Source organism: Pongo pygmaeus, chromosome 15 (genome assembly GCF_028885625.2).
Source record: "Pongo pygmaeus isolate AG05252 chromosome 15, NHGRI_mPonPyg2-v2.0_pri, whole genome shotgun sequence".
Taxonomy (NCBI): domain Eukaryota; kingdom Metazoa; phylum Chordata; class Mammalia; order Primates; family Hominidae; genus Pongo; species Pongo pygmaeus.
In genome coordinates, this window is record NC_072388.2 from 98158727 (window position 1) to 98179366 (window position 20640).

General features: G+C 41.1%; 1 long non-coding RNA gene across 1 annotated transcript in view; it reads right to left on the reverse strand.

Annotated features, from left to right (window-relative positions):
* The window catches only part of LOC129012972 (uncharacterized), a 30746-nt gene extending 12599 nt beyond the window's left edge, over nucleotides 1-18147 (reverse strand). The window contains exons 1-2 of the long non-coding RNA XR_008493740.1: nucleotides 17995-18147; nucleotides 10146-10338 (exon numbers count right to left, since the gene is read on the reverse strand). This is a non-coding gene — a long non-coding RNA (uncharacterized LOC129012972). The remainder of the gene's footprint in view (nucleotides 1-10145; nucleotides 10339-17994) is intronic.
* Between the last annotated feature and the right edge of the window lie 2493 nt (nucleotides 18148-20640).

The window sequence follows — 20640 nt, forward strand, 5'->3', positions numbered from 1 at the left end:
TTTTGCATTTTATACCTAGTAATGTTGACTATTTTTTTTATGTGGTTGGGGATTGCATCCCACCTTGTTACAATTATCTATTTAAATTATTTACTATTAGAATCAAGTGGTTTTCTTGACAATCTGCAGCAGCCCATTGTACAAACTAGGGAGGGACACAAGAGTCTCCTCAACATTATTTATAGTAGCAAATAAAGGAGGACTCTTAATAAGGGAATAGTTCAAACATTCAGAGAGCAACACTTCTATAGAACATTAGGCAGCCATAGAAAAGCTAAGGATAAAGACTTTGGACCACGGCAAATGCTTAGTGTGTGAAGGGAAGGCAAAAGCAATACAAGATTGCTTCGATATTCTGATTATAGCTATGCAAAATGCACTATGTGCTAGGTCCTAGAGAAGGAAGGATGAGCAAGACTGTCCCTTCCACTGAAGAGCTCACAGTCCAGCTCAGGGAGAGAAATATAGCAGCAGACTGTTTTGGTGCAATGTGAAAAATGTTTCCCTAGAAGGGGATGCAGCAGGTAGTGGGAGCTCAAGGCATAAAGCCATAGGAAGGCTTCTTGGAGGCAACGATGTCCGAGCTGAACTTTGAAGGACTGAGTGATTGGTCCTGCTGATGGAGTTGGCATCTGCTGGACTTGGAACCCCAAGCAACTGATGTTCAAGTATCTCTGACTGGTCCTCCACCTGGAGGCTGAGCCTCCTACTCTTGGCAACCCGTCAATTCAAAACTAAAGCAATGTTATGTACATGGTCCTATATGTTCCTCAATAACCCTCTGAACCCTCTGAGGTGGGTATATTACAGCTTATTCCACAGCAGGAGGAAGCAAAGACTAAGGAGGCTAGATCTCTTGTGTTGAGTCATACCAGCTTCAAAACCACAACTGAAAAACTCCAGAGCTCATGCACATAACCCCTGTGCCAATGTTTCTGGAAACTTCTGCACCAGAATCATGTGGAACGACTGATAAAAATCAGGATCCCAAGACCCTCTCCAAAGAGACTGAATTTAAACTTCTGGGGATGTGGTGAAGGCATCTGGATTTTTTTAAGCATGCCTTCTAGATTATCTATATAGACACTGAAGTTTGAGAACCAATGAATGGCATGCCACTTACTGACATATTCTCAGGAATGTTTTCACCTGCCTGGTTCAAGCACTCACTTTCCTCCATGCCTGCTGTCGTCATTGCTTGCTGCTTAGGACAAGGTGCATGTGAGGCATTCCTAAGAACCAACCAGGCCCTCAGCTGGGGTCCTCCCTCTTCTAAGAATACTTGACCCTCCGGCTGACTGAGCCCATCGTTGTGTTCAGAGCTAGAGTGCAACCTGTCTTCCTTCTTGTTTTTATTTGACACTGGCAGCAATGAGGCATCTCCTCTGCTAAATTAATTATGTCCATCATCACTAAAAGAAATCCACTGAGCTTCATCAAGCCTGGCAAGTTAGGGAGATGCCTGCATCTCAGACACTGACATCCGCAACAGAAACGGATGCTGGAGGCAGACAGAGGAGGGGAGGTGGAGGCTGTCAGAGGTCAAAGGCTCCAGGACTTGATGTCATCAGCCAGGGTTGAGGGAACAACCTGGAGTCAGGAAAACCCAGGCCTAAGTCCTATCTGCCTTTTGCAAGCCATGTGACCTTGTCCTTGCCCTTCACCTCTCTACCTCTCGGTTTCCTTATCTGTTAAATGGGCATAGTAACAGTGGCTCACAGGGTTGTTGTGAGGGTCCGTTGAGCAGATGTGTAAAGCATGAACTAGAAATATTCACTGATTCTAAGTGAGCCACTTAATGGCAAGGATGGGACTTATTTTACACTGAAGAGTAGGTTTTTTTGTGGGAGTGGGAAAACTGCAAAGTTTTTTTAAGGTTATTTACAAATATAATTGTACTTTCTTTAAAGGTCTATTAAAAAGTGGTAAAATACTAAGAGAAAGGAGGCAACAGGGCATTTCTTGACCAAGTTGAGCTAGTTAGGGTGGCCTGTGGGTGGGGGCTGTCTGGCTCCTTCCCCTCCTTGCACTCACCCTTGCAGGCCTCACCCCTGCCCACACTTCCTGGCACTTCATCTGATCCTTAAACATCCTCCACATGAGGCCTCCCCTCGACCACCTGCACACTCTTCCTACTGCCTGTTGGTCTTCCCAGGAAGAGCCATGTCCTCACTCGGGACCCCCTCCAGGCCCTGCTCAAATCCCTCTTTCATCGGCCTGGCCCTCCCAGATGACCCACAGAAAAGAAGTTCTGCACCTGCAATATTCACCTTGCATGGATCACCATCCCTCACCATCTGACCAGCACCATCCCTCACCATCTGACCAGTTTACTCACCTGTGCTCAGCTGCTGCCCCCAAGTACACAGACTGCCTACAAGTTCCCATCTCAGCACCTGGAAATCTTCCTGGGCACTCAATAAATAATCAATACCGTCAAATTAATGACTCAGTTACATGGGCTGTATGCCATTTAATTCATACATCCAGCTGGAGAGACAAGGGCTATTGTTCCCATTTTATAGATAAAGGAAATGAGGCTCAGAAGAAATGAGCAACTGGCCAAGATCCCACAGCCAGTAAGTAAGGGTGTAAGTAGTAGGAATTCAAATTCAGGTCCATCTGAATCCCATCCACAAACCCAGCACTTTGTCGCAAGGCTCCAAAGGGCAAATATATAACGAAGGGGCTGAGTGGCTGAGAACATACTGGACTAATCAAAAAACCAGTGCGACACACTGCACAGCCACACAACAGGCCCATCCAGATCCAAACCACAGCGAATGAACCCCTGACTTCCTGGCCTCACCACCTACAGCAGGAGCCCCTTTCCCAGGGCCGCAGGCTGTGAGAAACCTAGAGTACTCCGCAGTCCCCAGGGAAGAGCTCAGTGAAACCATCTGGGCCCACTTGTCATGGGAGCAGAAGAAAAGAACTCTCTGCAAGGGTTCTAGGAAATTCACTGCTCCCCACCCAGGGTTCAGGGAAGGCAGGAGGGGAGCAAACCTTTGCTGAGAGTATTCTCAGTCCAGGCTCACACTGGCCCTTCCCCACCATCCCTTTTCTCACCCTCAGGACAGCAGTGCATGGCAGAGGCCATCAGGGCCATACAGACTGGGCCCGTCACACCTCTGCGGACATGGTTCTCATAGACCATGCGATGAGAGGCTTTACTTACAGTTGTGTGACCTGGTAACCCAGGGCATCATCCAATTTTAGAGAAATGAAAACAGAGGCTCAGAGACAGGACCTGACTTATGTAAGGTTTCCCCAGTTAATGAAATGCCAAGCCAGGATCCAAACTCGTTATCTGATCCCAAAATCCACACTCAGCCCATCCACCACAACTCCTACACTCTCGAGTTCACGCATGTTAATTCATTTCGTCTTTGCTATGACCTAGGAAGTGAGGTATTAGAAATTAGCAGACTCCTCAATTGGCCCAAATCAAAGGGCTGTGATAAGGGATCACCTCCTGTGTGATTTCAATGTAAAAAATCCACAGTGTTTCATTATAAACATAATCATCTTAAATAAGAAGTAAGTCTTGCTGCAGGAAAGTCACTGTTAAACACTACACAAACCAGCAACAGCTCACCAGACACACCAGGAAAGGAAAAAGAAGAAATACGTGAAGTGTCCCCCTACTTTTACCCCCACACCTTCTTCAATCAGTCCTGATGGACAGAACCCACCAGAACATGGTCAGCTTCTCTCACAGCTGGGAAGCAGTAGAATCAGAATCAAAATCCAAGCTACTCTAACTCCAAAATTCAAACATTTTCCTCTATACTTCACTGCCTGTTAACATTATTTCATTTATTCTTACAGTTACCCAAACACCCATTATTATTATCCTTATGGTGGCAGACTATATTTTCCAGAAAGACCTGCACCCCATTCCAGAGCCTTGCCATGTCCCCAGCAAGAGCTGCAGCCTATGTCTCCTCTCCTTGAACCTGGAAGGGCCTTAGTGAGTGTGTTTAACAATAGATGACCCAGCGATCACGCTGTGAAGAAGCCAAGGGCACACAAGGAGGCTGCGAGTAGATGTCCCTGCTGACAGTCCCTTCTGAAATCCCAGCCAACAGCCAGCAGCAAGCACCAGATACCTGAGTGTGGAAGCTCCAGGTGACTCCAGCCCAGCCACCAACTGACTGCAACTCCATGAGAGGTCCTGCCTAAGAACTGCCCAGCTGAGCCCAGAACCAGAAGAGATTATAATAATAAATGAGTATTGATGGTTTATACTACCAAGTATGACGTGGCTTGCTATACAGCAATATAAAACCAGAGGCTCACCTTAAAAATAAGTAACTGTGGCTCAAGGTTATGAAATGACCTGTCCAAAGGTGAAAGGCAAAAAGCTAAATCTCCAGGCTAACCATATCTGACATTGGGATGCTCTCCAGGAGCAGGAGGAAGGATGGGGAGGCCATTACTTTGCCACTTCATTCATTGCATGTGTTCCCTTTGGCTTATTAAACCATGAGGCCTTCTTTTACTCAGGGAAATAAAGGAAGGATGTTTGCTGGTGTCGTTTCTGCATGGGGAGATGAATATAATATAATCCTGGTCTGTAATGACTATTCACATAAAAATCATGTTTTCTTTACAAAGAGCCTCTCTCCCTTTTTCTCTCCCCCCAAATCAATTCAAACTGCAAGAACTATGAAAAGTACAGCCTCCAAGATGATCTTCAGTCTGTCAGATTTGCAGTCCTTCATTATAAGCATAATCATCATAAATGAAAGATAAGGTTTGGTGCAGCACAGTTCATCATGGAAAGATGCTAACTTGCCAGCCCGTCTGCCTGTGAGAACTGCTGTTCCGTGTGGGTGAAGTAGGGGAAACAAAACCTGGAGGAGGTGGTTAAATGCCCCCATGAGCCAGGGGATGCTCGGAGGTGGAACCCACCAGAACCGGCATGGCAGCCCAGGCTGAGCGAATTCCTTCCCACACACTGTCTGGTTCCTTCTCAAACTTCTCCAAGGCAACAGATTTTCACTTTCTTTTAAGATTTCTTTTTTGCTCAGAGAAAGAAAGAAGTTACCGCACACTGAGTTCTTATACTCCAGGCATTGTGGGGCCACGCTGCAGACGGTGTCTCAAAAGCTTTATAGCTACCCTGGTAGGTGGGCATTATTTCGGGTAGCAGGAGCAGGGCTGCAGAGTCTAGACAGACATGGGTTTGAATCCCCTGATACTCAGTAGCTGTGCAAACTGATGCTCAATAAATGAATGCTTGATAGAGAGAAAATAAAATATAAGGCTTGCTCTCATTCTCATCCCATCCTCTTCCCTCTCACCATCACACATCCCCATCTACAAATGCATAGAAAAGGTTTAATCCTGCATAAAGACCAGGTTCACTATTCCTAAGGTGCAGCCCAGGCAGGTTGCTGCCTTCTAAGCTTATGAATCTCACCCCAATGGCAGACTTACTATCATCTGTAAGCAGAAAATAACCAAGCCTCTTCCCCAGACCTGGGGGAGCTGAAAGAAGAGTCCGGCCCCCAGGGGAGAGTGAGATGCACAGATCGCACCACCCTGAGAAAACTGCGGGACCCAGGGACAGTGCAGGGGGTGGGGGTGTCACAGCAGACTGAAGTCCTCTAGAAGAGTTATGTGTAATGACAAGTAATAGAAAATTCCAGTAGGTGACCAGTAGTAGCCAGAATGCAGTGCACTTCCTGTCATCCAGACAGCTCTGGAGAGAACAAGGGGACACAATGATGCTAACCCTGCTCTCACCAAGAGCACCAGCTATTTATAGGACAGGCTGTGAATACCCATGGGCTCATCAGTCCCTTCTAATGGCATTACTAATTGCAGGCGTACCTTGGAGATACTGCACTCATAGTTCCAGACGACCACAATAAAGTGAATATCAGAATAAAGTGAGTCACACACATTCTTTTGGTTTCCCAGTGTGTATAAAAGTTATGTTTATACCATACTGTATTTTTAGTCCATTTTCAAACTGCTGATAAAGACATACCCGAGACTGGGTAATTTATTTTTTTTAAACAAAAACAGATTTAATGGACTCACAGTTCCATGTGGCTGGGGAGGCCTCACAATTACAGCAGAAGGCGAAAGTCATGGCTTACACGGTGGCAGACAAGAGAGAATGAGAACCAAGCAAAAGGGGTTTCCCCTTATAAAACCATCAGATCTCCTGAGATTTATTCACTACCATGAAAACATATGGGGGAAATCACCCCCATGATTCAATTATCTCCCACCAGGTCCCTCCCCCAACACATGGGAATTATGGGAATTATAATTCAAGGTGAGATTTGGGTGGGGACACAACAAAACCATATCAACTGTAGTCTATTAAGTGTGCAGTAGCAGTCTGTCTGAAAAACAATGTACATACCCATGATTCAATTGTCTCCCACCAGGGCCCTTCCCCAACACATGGGAATTATGGGAATTATAATTCAAGATGAGATTTGGGTGGGGACACAACCAAACCATATCAACTGTAGTCTATTAAGTGTGCAGTAGCAGTCTGTCTGAAAAACAATGTACATACCTTAATTTAAAAATACTTTATTGCTAAAAAATGCTACCAATCATCTGAGCCTTCAACAAGTCCTAATCTTTTTGCTGTTGGAGGGTCTTGCCTCAGTGTTCATGGCGGCTAACTCATTAAGGTAGTAGTTGTTGAAGATTGGGGGTGGCTGTGGCAATTTCTTAAAATAAGACAATGATGAGGTTTTCCCCAGACTCTTCCTTCCCGGAAAGATTTCTCTCCAGCATGCAAGTTGTTTGATAGCATTTTACCTACCACAGAACTTCTTCCAAAATTAGAGTCAACTCTGCCACTTTATCAACTACACTTATGGAATATTCTAAATCCTTTGTTGTCATTTCAACAATATTCACAACATCTTTACCAGGAGTAGATTTCTTCTCAAGAAATTTTATTTGCTCATCCATAAGAAGCAACTCTTCATCCATTCAAGTTTGATCATGAGATTGCAGCAATTCAGGATCCACTTCTAATTCTAGTTTTCTGCTACTCTCACCACATCTGCAGTTATTTCCTCCACCAAGTCTTGAAATGCTTGACCCAGTAATCAAAGTAATCCATAAGGGTTGGAATCAACTTTTATTCCAAATTCCAGTTAATGTTTATGACCTCCTCCCATGAATCATGCGTGTTCTGCATGGTGAATTCTTTCCAGAAGGTTTTCAATTGCTTTGCCCAGATCCATCAAAGGAATCACTATCTATGGTAGTGGTAGCTTTATGGTAGCTTTAGCCTTATGGTAGCTTTAGCCCTATGAAATGTACTTCTTAAATAATAAGACCTGAGAGTTGAAATTACTCCTTGATCCATGGGCTGCAGGATGGATGCTCTGTTAGCAGGCACAAAAGCAACATTCATCTCCATGTACATCTCCATCAGAGCTCTTGGGTGACCAGGTGCATTGTCAATGAGCAGTCACTTTTGAAAGGAATCTTTTTTTCTGAACAGCAGGTCTCAACAGCAGGCTTAAAATATTTGCTAAATGATGCTGTAAGTGACATGCTATCATCCAGGCTTTGTTGTCCTATTTATAGAGCACAGGCAGCATAGATTTATCACCATTTTTAAGGCCCTAGGCTTTTCAGAATGGTAAACGAGCACTGGCTTCAACTTAAAGTCACCCAGCTGCATTAGCAGTTAGTAAGGGAGTCAGCCTGTCCTTTAAAGCTTTGAAGCCAGGCATTGACTTCTCCTCTCTAACTATGAAAGTCCAAGATGGCATCTTCTTATCTAATACACAACTGCTTCACCTACATTGAAAATCTGTTGTTAGTGTTCCCACCTTCATCAATTATCCACCTAAATTATCTTCTGGGTAACTTGCTGCAGCTTGGACATCAACACTTGCTTCTTCACTTTGCACTTTTATGTTATGGAGGCAGCTTCTTTCTTTAAACCTCATGAAATAACCTCCATTAGCTTCAGTTGTTCTTCTACGGCCTCCTCACTTCTCTCAGCCTTCACAGAATTGAAGAAAGTTAGGGCTTTGCTCTGGATCATGCTTTGACTTAGAGAAATGTTGTGGCTGGTTTTATCTATTCAAATCACTAATACTTTCTCCATATCAGGAATAAGGCTGTTTCACTTTCTTATTATTCATGAGTACATGGGAACAGCGCTTTTAATTTCTTTCAAGAATTTTTCCTTTACATTTACAACTTGGCTAATTAGTGCAAGAGGCCTAGCTTTCAACCTGTCTCAGCTTTAGACATCCCTTCCTCACTAAGCTTAATCATGTCTAGCTTTTCATTTAAAACGATAGACATGTGATCCTTCCTTTCACTTGAACGATTAGAGGCCATTGTATGGGGTATTAATTGGCCTAATTTCAATGTTGTTGTGTCTCAGGGAGTAAAGAGGCCTGAGGAGAGAAAGAGATAGACGGAGGAATGGCTGGTCAATGGAGCAGCCAGAGCACACCCAATTAATCAGTTAAGATCACTATCTTGTCTGGACACACTTCATGGTGCCCCAAAACAGTTACCAGAGTAACATCAAAAATCACTGATCACAGATCACCATTACCAATATAATAATAATGAAAAAGGGTGAAATATTGTGAGAATTACTAAAACGTGACACAGAAACACAAAGTAAGCACATGCTGTTGGAAAAATGGTGCCAATAGACTTGTTCAATAGGAGTTGCCATAAACCTTCAATCTGAAGAAAAACAATGAAAACTGTGAAGGGCAATAAAGCAAAGTGCAAAAGAATGAGGTATGCCTACACTAAATATAAGTGACACATTGCAACTCACACATCACATCTGCACCTTAATTCAAACAACTGTCCTAAAACAAAGTTGCATCGCAGTGCTTATAACTCAGGGCCCCCAAGCTCCCATTAATTTATAGAAGAATGGTTATTACTAGGGACCATTTGCTTGGAGAGTCCAAGCCCCAGGGGAAAGTGAGATGCACAGATCTCACCATCCTGAGAAAACTGTGAGACCCAGGGACGGTGTAGGGGGTGGGAGAATTGTCAAAGTAGCTTTTTTCCAGGACCTTGATAAGGCAAACGTCTGTTACATATCACCGCAGTCCCAGGGTCAAAGGCACTCAATAAGTACCTTCCAAAAGAATGAATGAATAAACGGATGAGCCAAATGTTCCATTAGACACTACTGTATAGTTCATATCATTTAATAAAGTAATGTTGATCAGTACACTCACTGAGCCTCAGTTTCCTAATTTGTAAAAGAAAGACAATATGACCAACTTTATAGTGTTGTAAGGTTAAGTGATATGATATATGTCCAAGGTTTATCCACCTATAACCATCAGTGTATGTTCAATTAGGTTCAGTAAATATTGAATCACCTTTAGTGTTGTTGTTAGCTACCATTTATTTAGCAGCTACTAAGTGCTAGCAGCTTTCTAGGCGTCCTAATGCTTATAATAGTTCTTCAAAGTAGAAAATATGGTCACCTTTATCATGCAGTATTTATGAGAGCTAAAGAAGTAAAAAGGTTAATACAGAATAATACAATAACTTCCACTGCTGGAGAACGGCAGATCAAGTGTGCAAAGGCACTGTCACAAATCAAAACAAGACTGTCCTCAATAACATGGGCTTTTTGACACATCAGTGGGCTTTCAAGGTATGTGGAATTCTTCAAACCTGCCAGTCTTCCTCAAAATGTGAGCTAAATCTAAAGTTGATGATACAGTTTGGCTGTGTCCCCACCCAAATCTCATCTTGAATTGTAGTTCCCATAATCCCCACATGTAGTGGAGGGACCAGTGGGAGATAATTGAATCATGGGGACGGTTACCCCCATACTGCTGTTCTTGTGGTAGTGAGTGAGTTCTCATGAGAGCTGATGGTTTTATAACAAGAGGTTTTCCCCTTTTGCTTGACACTTCTCTTGCCCACTGCCATGTAAGATGTGCCTTTCCTCTTCCTTCACCTTCCGCCATGATTGTGAGGCCTTCCCAACCATGTGGAACCGTGAGTTTATTAAACCTCTTTTCTTTATAAATTACCCAGTCTCAGGTATGTCTCTATTAGCAGCATGAGAACAGACTAATACAGTTGGGATAAGCTGGCAGTGTATGAAATGAAGAGGTTTGCTGGACTTGAGGATGAGCATCAATTACCATTGCAATTAGGATCCTGAGCCTGGGACAAAGAGCAAGGTGGAGGAGTTGAGTTTGGCAGTCCTTGCAGATATGAGATGCTCAAAGGTGATGGACATGTCTTCAAGTCTTTGGTGCACCTGATTCACAGCAGAACTAGACAGAAATCTCTGGAGGAAAGCATCCCTCATTTGGGCCCTCAGGAGTAAAAAATCTGAAAATAAGATTAAAACATAAGCAGTAAGCTCACAATGAAAAGTCACAGAAAGAGAAGATGGCAAGTATCTGTAAGTGGCAGTCAACAAATGTAACAAATAATAGATTTAAACACCTCAGGGTTGCAGATATTAAATAATCCAATATGTATTATATCAATGTATGAAATGTAAAAAGAATGTAAGAAATGCATAAAGAAAGTAACATTGGAACCACAAAGATAAAAAGTAAACAAGAGACCATCAGGAATGACCAAATAGGTTTGAAAAATAACCAAATGGAACTTTTAAAACTGAAAAATTTTAATTGATTTTTTAAAAATTCAATGGATGCTTGACAAGTTGATTACGCACAACTAATAATAAAATATGTGAACCCCAGGATAAGAGTCTGATCAAATTACCCAAAATACAGTATCAGGAGATAAGGAAATAGAAAATACAAAGGTAATGAAAGAGATACAGAGAATAGAATAAGAAGCTCTCACATATCTCTAGTCAGAGTCCTAGAAGGAGAGTGCAGATGTATAAGAATGGAGGTAATATTTCAAGAGATATTAGCTGAGAAATTTCTAGAACAAAGAGAAGACATATATCCAAGATTCAGAAATCACATAATATACTCCAGGTAAGAGTAATGTTTCAGGTCCTCTCAGATGCCTATAGTGAATCTTTAAAACACCACAGGCAAAAATAAGATTTTTTTTAAAGCAGCCAGACAAAAAGCAGAGACAATCTTGAACGGAATAATCAGAAGACTGAAAACAAACTTTTCACCTCCATAATGACAGCCAGAAGACATGTGATGGTGCCTTCAAAGTGTGGAGATGCCAACCCAGAACTGTGTACTTCACAAACCTGTGTACCCAGTACGAGCAAAAGTAAAACAAAAATATTCAGATACATGTGGTTGGGAGTAAACCACCACACCTCCCCTAAGGAAGGAAAGAAAATTATCACAGAAAGGTCCTTGTGAGAAGCAAGAAGAAATGGTGAGCAAATAAGCCGATAAAAATGTGTGTATAAGATAATAACAAAGTCTAATTTATAAAGCCACAGAAAAATCATAGAATTAAAACATTACACAGCAATAACTTGTAGGTTGGAAGGATGGTAACTTGATTTGGGATATTCTAATGTCCTTTTATAATCAAAGGGGTTTAAAATATTGTTTAGTATGTCATTAAATTAAATATGCATGATAATGTGTCCAGGACAATCAGGAAAACAAAAGGGTAAATTTCAAAGCAGTAGAGGGAGAATCAAAATGGAATAAAAATAAGCAAATGAATAATTTTTAAAAACAACCTTTAATCAATACTTCCACCCAGGCAATAAAGAAAAAAAGAGAATATTTAAAAAGTGGAAAAAGAAAAATAACAAACTAAGGTAATAGAAACAATAAGAAATAAATCAATAAAGTAAATAAATGTAAGTGAACTAAATTAACCAATCCAAGACAAGATAATCCAGAATATTTTTAAAATCACAAGAAACACCCAGCTATATTCACTACCTATTTTAAGAAGTAAAATATCAGCAAAATTGAATCATCTATCTGCCACTTCCTAATCACAAACCCATCCCTTTCTACCTGGGGGGAAAAAAAACTGTATTCAGTTCAGTGTCTATTATAACTAGGCAGACCCATATTGCTACAAATGTAAATATTACTACACACACACACACACACACACACACGCTTTTATTTTGTACATCACATTTTTACTCAAAATTACATTCAAAAGATTTGTCCGTTTTGATACATGTAACTTTAGTTCACCAATTTTCACTGCTGTATTATTTTTATAAGAATAAAAAATAATGCCACATAAATAATAATGCCACAATTGATTTATCCATTCTCCTGTTGGTTGGCATTGCTATTTTAGAAATTACTGCTATAAATGTTCTTATTTATAACTCCTTGTTTACATTTGCAAAAGTTTCTCTCTAAGGTAAATATTTGGGGTGTGGAATTTCTAGTTTATGCAACACAAATATCTTCAATTTTCCCAGATAAGGCCAAATCAAAAGTAGCTGCACCAGATGGCCACATTTCTTCCAATGCCAGACTAGGTAATTGGGACCAACTTCCCCACTTTAAAACCTAGAAAATCTGAATAATATTTTAATTTAAAAATAAAAATTAAATGCCTGAAGGCATTGGAGAGTTATCAAGACAGTGAAGAATTACAGGGCCAAAATCCAGGAAAAGAAGAAAACTCAGTGAGACAAACCCAGCATGAGATTTTGAAAAATTTATAACACTACAAGTGTTATAAATTTAAATATAAAATTAAAGTTCAGGGACCATCAGTTGGTGGACTTACTAAACCACCAACACCAGAAGTAGTGTCCACTTTTTCTATGATCCTCTTTTCTCCTTTTCTTTGCTTCTGCCTTTCACAGGGAGACTGATTGAGTTTGGTTTTTAAATAATTCTAAAGGTATATACTCTAGGAGTAAAGGCAAACTAGAAATACACGTCCCTCAAAGGGATTAAAGTCCTATTTGAAACATCGCCATCCCTAATTGGCTTAAGGAGATCAAGCATTGCCTGCACCCTGCCACAACCAAACACTAGACTTCCCTAGAGAGGGATATAATATGATCATCCTAGTTCTAAATTTAAATCTACAATTTTTCCAATATTCAGTCAAAACCACACACACAAGAAGGCAAAATAACATAGCTGACAACAAAGAGAAAAAATACGGAAACTTTCCATAAGTCTTCCAGATAAAGGAGGTATCACATCCAGACTTCAGAAATAGCTAGCTTCAAATGTTCAAGGAAATAAAAGATTGAGAATTACATAGAGAACTAGAAACTGTAGAGATGATTCAAATATAAAGTCTAGGACTGAAAACTAGAAGAGCTGAGTTTAAAAATTCAGTAAATAGGTTTAATAACAAATAAGATATAGCTGAAGAGATAATCAGTAAGCTAAAAGATGTGCTAAAAGAAAAGGTCTAGAATGATTCATGGAGAGACACGAAGATAGGAAAAACAGAAGAGAAAATGTAAGAAGTATATAAGATACATAAAATTGGAGTCCCAGAAAAACAGGAAAAGGAGTAAGGCAGAAGCAATATTTAGATGTGAAAAATGACAGAAAGGCAAATGTATAGGTATATGTAAATGAGCCTTAATATATAAAAAAAGGACTTGTGGGATATGAATAATACAGGGAAATAAAATGCATAAAAACTATAACATATAATCAGAAAAGGAAGTAAATGAAGTTAAAGTACTCTAAGACTTTTGCATTGTCTAAGAAGTGGGGAAAGTACTGTTAAAAAAAAAAACCAAAGATGCCTGTTATCATCTCTGCGGCAGCAGTTTTCAGAATGTGGCTCATAGACCCCTGGGAGTCCCCAAGGGGACTTAGTATTACGAAAACTATTTTCATAATACTAAGGCTTATTTACCTCTTTTAAGTTTGTTCATATTTGCACTGATGGTGCAAAAACCACAGTGGGGCCAGGTGCAGTGGCTCACACCTGTAATCCCAGCACTTTGGGAGGCCAAGGCGGGCGGGTCACAAGGTCAGGAGATTGAGACCATCCTGGCTAACACAGTGAAACCCCGTCTCTACTAAAAATACAAAAAATTAGCCTGGTGTGGTGGTGGGCGCCTGTAGTCCCAGCTACTCGGGAGGCTGAGGCAGGAGAATGGTGTGAACCCAGGAGGCAGAGGTTGCAGTAAGCCAAGATCGCACCACTGCACTCTAGCCTGGGCAACAGAGTGAGACTCCGTCTCAAAAAAAAAAAAAAAAAAAAAAAAAACAGAAAACACAGTGGATAAAATTGCTTGTAGCTTGTATAAAGCATGACAGTGGTGAGAAACTGTACTACTAGTCATTGTAGTCTTTACTGCCATGTAATTGCAGAAAAAAAAAGAAAGGGCAATTGACTACTCTTGCTGAAACAGTGAAAAAGTATTAATTTTTATTAAATTACAAACTTGGACTACATGTTTTAAAATATGCTATGTGATGAAATGGAACATAGGCATGAAGCACAGCTGCTTTATCCTGAAATAAAATGGTGATCTCAAGGAAAGCACTCGTGTAATTAAGTTGCAAGGTGCACTGCCACTTTTTCATCCAAGACCATTTTCCCTATCAGTTGATAGGGAAACTGTGGTTATTCTAAATTGAATATTTGACAGACATCTTCTCAAAATTTAACATAGTAAACATGTCACTTTCAGGAAAATAATGTACAGTGTATGTTATCAATGATACATAATTTAAGCTTTCAAATAATAATTAGGATTTTATAAAACTTGTCTTGGCCATTCTAAGCTTGATAGATTCCCAATACTTTTGTGGTAAAATCAATGACAACATAAACAAATGTAATTTTCAAATATTATATAATCAAACATGTCAACATTTGGAAGACCTGAATAACTCAATGAAGCAATATTTTCCAAATGACCAGTGCACAGTGATACAAAATTACACATGAGGGAAAACCTATTCAAATTGCAAGGGAGACCAATAGATTTTTATGAGAAGTTCACTGATCTGGCTTTAGATTCCACTTTGCTACTAACCTTTAAGAAATTACCACTTGTGAATGTTTTGTATAGGACCTAAGAAGATACCCACAGTACTCCGGAAAAGCCATTGAATAGTCCCCTTTTTTTCATCTACGTATCTGAATGAGGTCACATTTTCTTTGTATATTTCAACCAAAACAACATATCACAACACATTTAATGCAGAAGCAGTTATGAGGACATAGCTGTCTTCTACTAAGCTATACATTAAAGAAACAGAACAAAATGGAAAATAATGTCATCTTCTCAGTATTTTTTGTTTTAGAAAAGGTAGTTATTTTTCACAAAAGTAAGTAATGTATACTAACTAGTATTTTATTATTATTACTTTAAAGTGAATTAATAAATATTTTAAATTTTTCTTGGTTTTAACTTCTATTGCAATAATATATTGATAATGTAATCCAGAAAAATAAAAATCATTGTATCTTTATAACAATTTTTAAGAATATAAAGATGTTCAGAGACCAAATAGTTTGAGAACCAGAGTTCTAGGATAATCATTGAAAGAATAACAAAAAAAAATAAATACTAAGTTAAGAGAAGAGAAAAAAAGAATAATTTAAAAAAGAGTGAATCCAAAAGGAGGCAAGAAAGGAGGAAAAAAACATAGGTTGGACAGAAGAAATAGACTATATTGGTCGTTACATTAAGTGCAAATGCACAAAGACTGTCAGATAAGATTGAAGAAAAACAAACCAATTGTATGCTGCTCACATGATACACATTTCAAATATAAGGATACAGAAAAATTAGAAGTAAAAGGATGAAAAGCTATCTTAATATAAACACTAACCAAGAGAAGCTGGTATAACTACGTTAATATAAGACAATGTAGACTTCAAGGAATAAAATGTGACTAGATATAAGGATAGATATTTTCTAAAATACAAAGTCTAATTTTCCAGAAAGACATAATAATTCTAAATGTACATGCACCTAACAACATAGCCTCAAAATATATAAAGAAAAAACTAACAGAACTAAAAGCAGAAATAGACAAAACTATCACCACAGTGGCAAACTTTAACACATATTTTTCTAATTGATAGAACAAACAGACCAAAAGCATTATCAAGGATATGGAAGTTTTGACTAACATAATTAACCAACTTGACCTCAATGACATTTATAGAACACCACACCTAACAATTGCAGAGTATACCTTCTTTTCAGGTACACTTAAACATTCACCAAAATTGACCATAAGCTGAAACATAAAGCAAGTTTCAACATATTTGAAAGGATTAAAATCAGACACAGCATGTTCTCTGATCAGAATGGAATTCAGCTATGTATCAATAACAAGGTAAGAAGAATATTTTTGAAAATTAAGAATTTGGGGGAATTAAGAAATACACTGCTAAGAAATACACTGGGTCAAACAAAAAAATTACAGTGGAAATTAGAAAATATTTTAACTAAATTATAGTGAAACTACATGATTTGATAATTCATGGGATGCACAAAAGCCATGTTTAGGGGGAAACTGATTTAGACTTAAATGTATATATTAGAAAAGAAGTAAAGTTGAAAGGCCATGATGCAAACTTCCATCTCAAGAATCTGGAAAGGAAATAGCAAATTAAATCTAAAGAACGCGGTAGGAGTGGCTGCTGGAGAATCTGGGGTCTGTCCTCTCCTGGAGTCTGCAGACAGACACTGCCTTGGGGAGGTTGTCATGGGCTGCTTGGGGTGCAGGTAGTTCACCAGGGAGGACAGTCCCCACAATAGTCAGGTCCAACCACTTTCTGTCTCCCATTCATTTTCTTTCTCTGCCACATATTTTTGCCAATCTAGTATTACAGGGTTTCAATGTACATTCTCCTAATTACTAAAAAGATTGGGAACCTCTTCAGCTATTTGGAACTTCATGTGGTTCCTGTTCTATGAACTGTCCACTCAAATATTTTGTCCATTTTTCTATGCATTTGCTTTTCTATTCTTACCTTGATTTTTTACAATTCTTCCTATGCTCTGGATACAAATCTTTTATTTGTTATGTGTATTGTAAATGTATTCTCCTCGTTTGTAGCCTGCCTTTTCATTTCTTTTAGAGTACCCTTTATTGAACAGAAAATTTTAAATTTAATATAGTCAAATGTATCAATATGCTTCTTTGGGGTTTTTGGGGGAGGTGCAGGGGAGGAAAATTGAAAGTTCTTCTCTACCCCAAAGTCATGAAGATATTCTATTTTCTAAATGTGTTAAAGTTTCTCTTCTCACATTTACATACTTAACCCACCTGGAAGTTATATTGGGGATCTTATGAGGCTGATTGCATTCTTACAGTAGAGGAAATTAAGGCTCAGACTGGTGAATGCATGTTAAGGGTTGTAAATGGCACAGCCTAGAATCAAACCCTGATCTATCTGGTCCAAACCACATGGTCTTTCCCCTGCATCTCATTCCAACCTTCCAGAAGCCTCCAATCTAAGCTGCACTCAGCTCTTGGCCCTGTGGTAGGTGCAGGGGATGCAAAGACCACTTGGACCCAGGCCTGCCACGGAGGAGCTCCAAGGATGACGAGGACTCACATAAGTGCCAGGCCAGGGAACTCTAAGTCCCTGGAGGGTGAGATTTTAGAAGCAAGCGCAGGGACACTGCAGGGCCCAGGGGCGAGGCTGGGAAAACCCAGCTGGAAAAGCCAATGGAACACAAAGAAAGGGCCTCTTTTCTGGTTACAAAAGAGCAAAACAACACTTGGGAAGTCGGCAAGTCGAAGTAACCAGCCCAAAATGATACGTGGAAGAAAGTAGCAGAAGTAAAATTGGAAGCCAGGCCTGTGAGACTTCAGTCTGGCTTCTCTTGCTCTTCCAGCATTTCTGTACAGAAACAAAGAAGCAAACAGCAGGGGAGCCTGGGCAGCAGCTGTGGGCGGCCCATCCACCCCAGCTGCCTGACCCTGTCTGAGCTTGAGGCCTCTGCGGGCTGCAGCTTCCTGGTTCCATGGTGCCCTGCGGCCATGGAGGGGCCCTCATGTTTCCAGAACACCCAGCCTTGCCAGCTGCAGTCAGGTGTTTCCAGCAACACACACACTCACATGTGTGCACAGACACAAACACATGCACACACATACACACCTTGTGCAGGAGCCACGCCCTCCAGCAGGATCTTAACCTTGGAGCCCTGCACGCTTAACTCAGATCTCTAACTCTTCAGCCACCCTCTGTCCAGCTGTCCAAGCCGCTCTGTGTCCGGTGCTAGGTGACCTGCACAGGATCCCAGGCATGTGCCTAGGGGCCGGGGGACACACACACACAAAGTTCAGCCTCAGAAGCCTTAAGAGGATTTTGCAATTAGAAAACCTTAGAAAAAGTTGTTGTAAATCTCACGATGCATGTAAGTTTTGTGTCAATATGAAAAATAAATTTTGAATTTGAATTACATGGGACTGTAGTCATCATCATCTCTTCTCAGCTAAGATATTCCAAAGGGCTGAATGTTGCCCTGAACAGTGGGTCAGCTCAACGGAACGTTTTTCCAGCTTAATTCTGAGTTGCACTCTTGCTCTTCTTCTCTCTGGCCCTTCCTTTCCGTATCTTCTTCCTCTCTCTCCTCTCTCTGTCTCCCCTCTCTCTCCTCCCTTTCACTGTCCTACACATAATCATTTCCCACCCTAAAACACTTCACATTTGGTGAAAAGCACTTGAGTTTCAAAGTGATTAGAAGCTGAAGATCCGTCGTTTAAAATTTAAATTAAACCGATTAAAATCGCAGGAGCACTTTACATGTTTTAAGCAAATAATTATTTTTTTCCAATACATCCGGGAGGCTGGGGCGAGCCAGGTCTCAACAGGCCTGAGAAAGCACCAGGAGCTGACCTCGGGTGCAGCTGGCCTCCCAAGCCAAGCGCCCGGCCCTGCCCAGGCGGCCCAGGGCAGCTTCTCCAAATCCTGGGAGAGGACGGGCCCTGGAAATTAGTCATGATCCTGGGCCTTCCTTCCAAGATCACCCAAAGATAAGACTCTGAGTGTCTATTTGGGGCTTCCTGTGCAAATGGAGGTGGACCTCACTCACAGGAGAGAGGAGAGATTCTCTCAGCACCAGTGGTCCCTGCCTAGTAACCCACACACTACATTCCGTGGGCCCCAGCATCGACGACATAGACCTCAGGTCACCAGAATGCAAAGAGCATCTCACATTTTCCAAGCACTTTTTGTGTCCTGGCCACAGTAACAAATAGGCAAAGTCTCTGCCCTTGAGATCAGCCCAGCGGAAGAGTAAAAATATAAATACCAGAACAGAGCTGTAAATATGACAACAGAAAACTGTATTAGCTACTGAAATAGAACAGAGATGGAAATGATTCGCTTCTGAGGTTCTCTGGATTGAAGAGGGGCTACGTGAGCTGGGATTTGCAGGATGAATAGGAGTTTTCAGGTGGACAAAGAATGCACATTTTCAAAAGACCACCAAGGGCCCATGACACTGTGTTCCTATTGCAGAATAAATAAATTTGCAACAAGGTACTCAAGTTATCTTCTCTCACCAAGTTGGAAACTGAGTCTCAAAGGTTTGAAGCTCCTGTCAGAAGTGACAGCTAGAAAGTAGTAGACTTAAATCACAGTGTGACACCAACATTTCAAGTGCTTTTGATTCCCCCCTTATTGATATCTGGAACCAGAGATGGATGTTTTGAGTCGTTTCTTCTTCTTTTCAGCGAAACAGTAGCCTAGGATGAAACCCAACAAACCAACCAGCCAGCCTTCCCCTGCCCTCTGCTGCTGACTCCCACCAGCACATGTCCATGCCCAGCTGCCTTCAGGGGAGAGGGAGCTGATGGTTGGGCCTCAGAGGCAGTTGGAACAGAGAGCAAAAGAAATAGTTCATGGTCTGCATGGCGAAGGGAGACAGGCAGCTCCAGCCGTGTCCAGGAGAGCCAGCAGGCCAAGCCCAGCCCAGACATTTCAAAAACAAACCTCCGTCCAGGTTTCCATCTCCTGGGGCGGACCCCACCCCCACCCTCCAGGAAGAAGGTAACTTCAAGCAGCCCAGGTTTCTTTCTTTTGGAATCTTTGTTTTTAGTTTCCCCTTTCCCCTAATTAGGTTTCAGAGCCCAGAATCATCCAGTCAGCTTCCTCGTGTTCAGCAGGGTTGGATGGGCACTCTGGTGTTTATTTAAAAAATGTTCCCAAAGAGGGATAGTGGTTCAGGGGCAAGGAGAGGGGCCTTTTCGAAATAAGAATTCGCCTTTGGGGCACGGCGGGGGAGCAGGAAGAGGGAGTTGTTTTTAATAGACACAGAGCTTCTGGTGGGAATGATGAAAAAATTTTGGGTATACGTAGTGGTGATGATTACACAATGTTGTGAATGTATTTAATGCCACTGAATTGTATCCTTAAGAATGGTTCAAATGACCTGGCGCGGTGGCTCATGCCTGTAATCCCAGCACTTTGGGAGGCCGAGGTGGGCGGATCACGAGGTCAAGAGATCAAGACCATCCTGACCAACATGGTGAAACCCCGTCTCTACTAAAAATACAAACATTAGCCGGGCATGGTGGTGCGCACCTGTAGTCCCAGCTACTCAAGAGGCTGAGGCAGGAGAATTGCTTGAATCCAGGAGGCGGAGGTTGCAGTGAGCCGAGATCACGCCACTGCACTCCAGCCTGGGCGACAGAGCAAGACTCTGTCTCAAAAAAAAGAATGGTTCAAATGACAAGTAATAGGTTATGGATATTTTATGATAATATAAAACTAATTATTATTAGCTCCTGTGATGTCTTG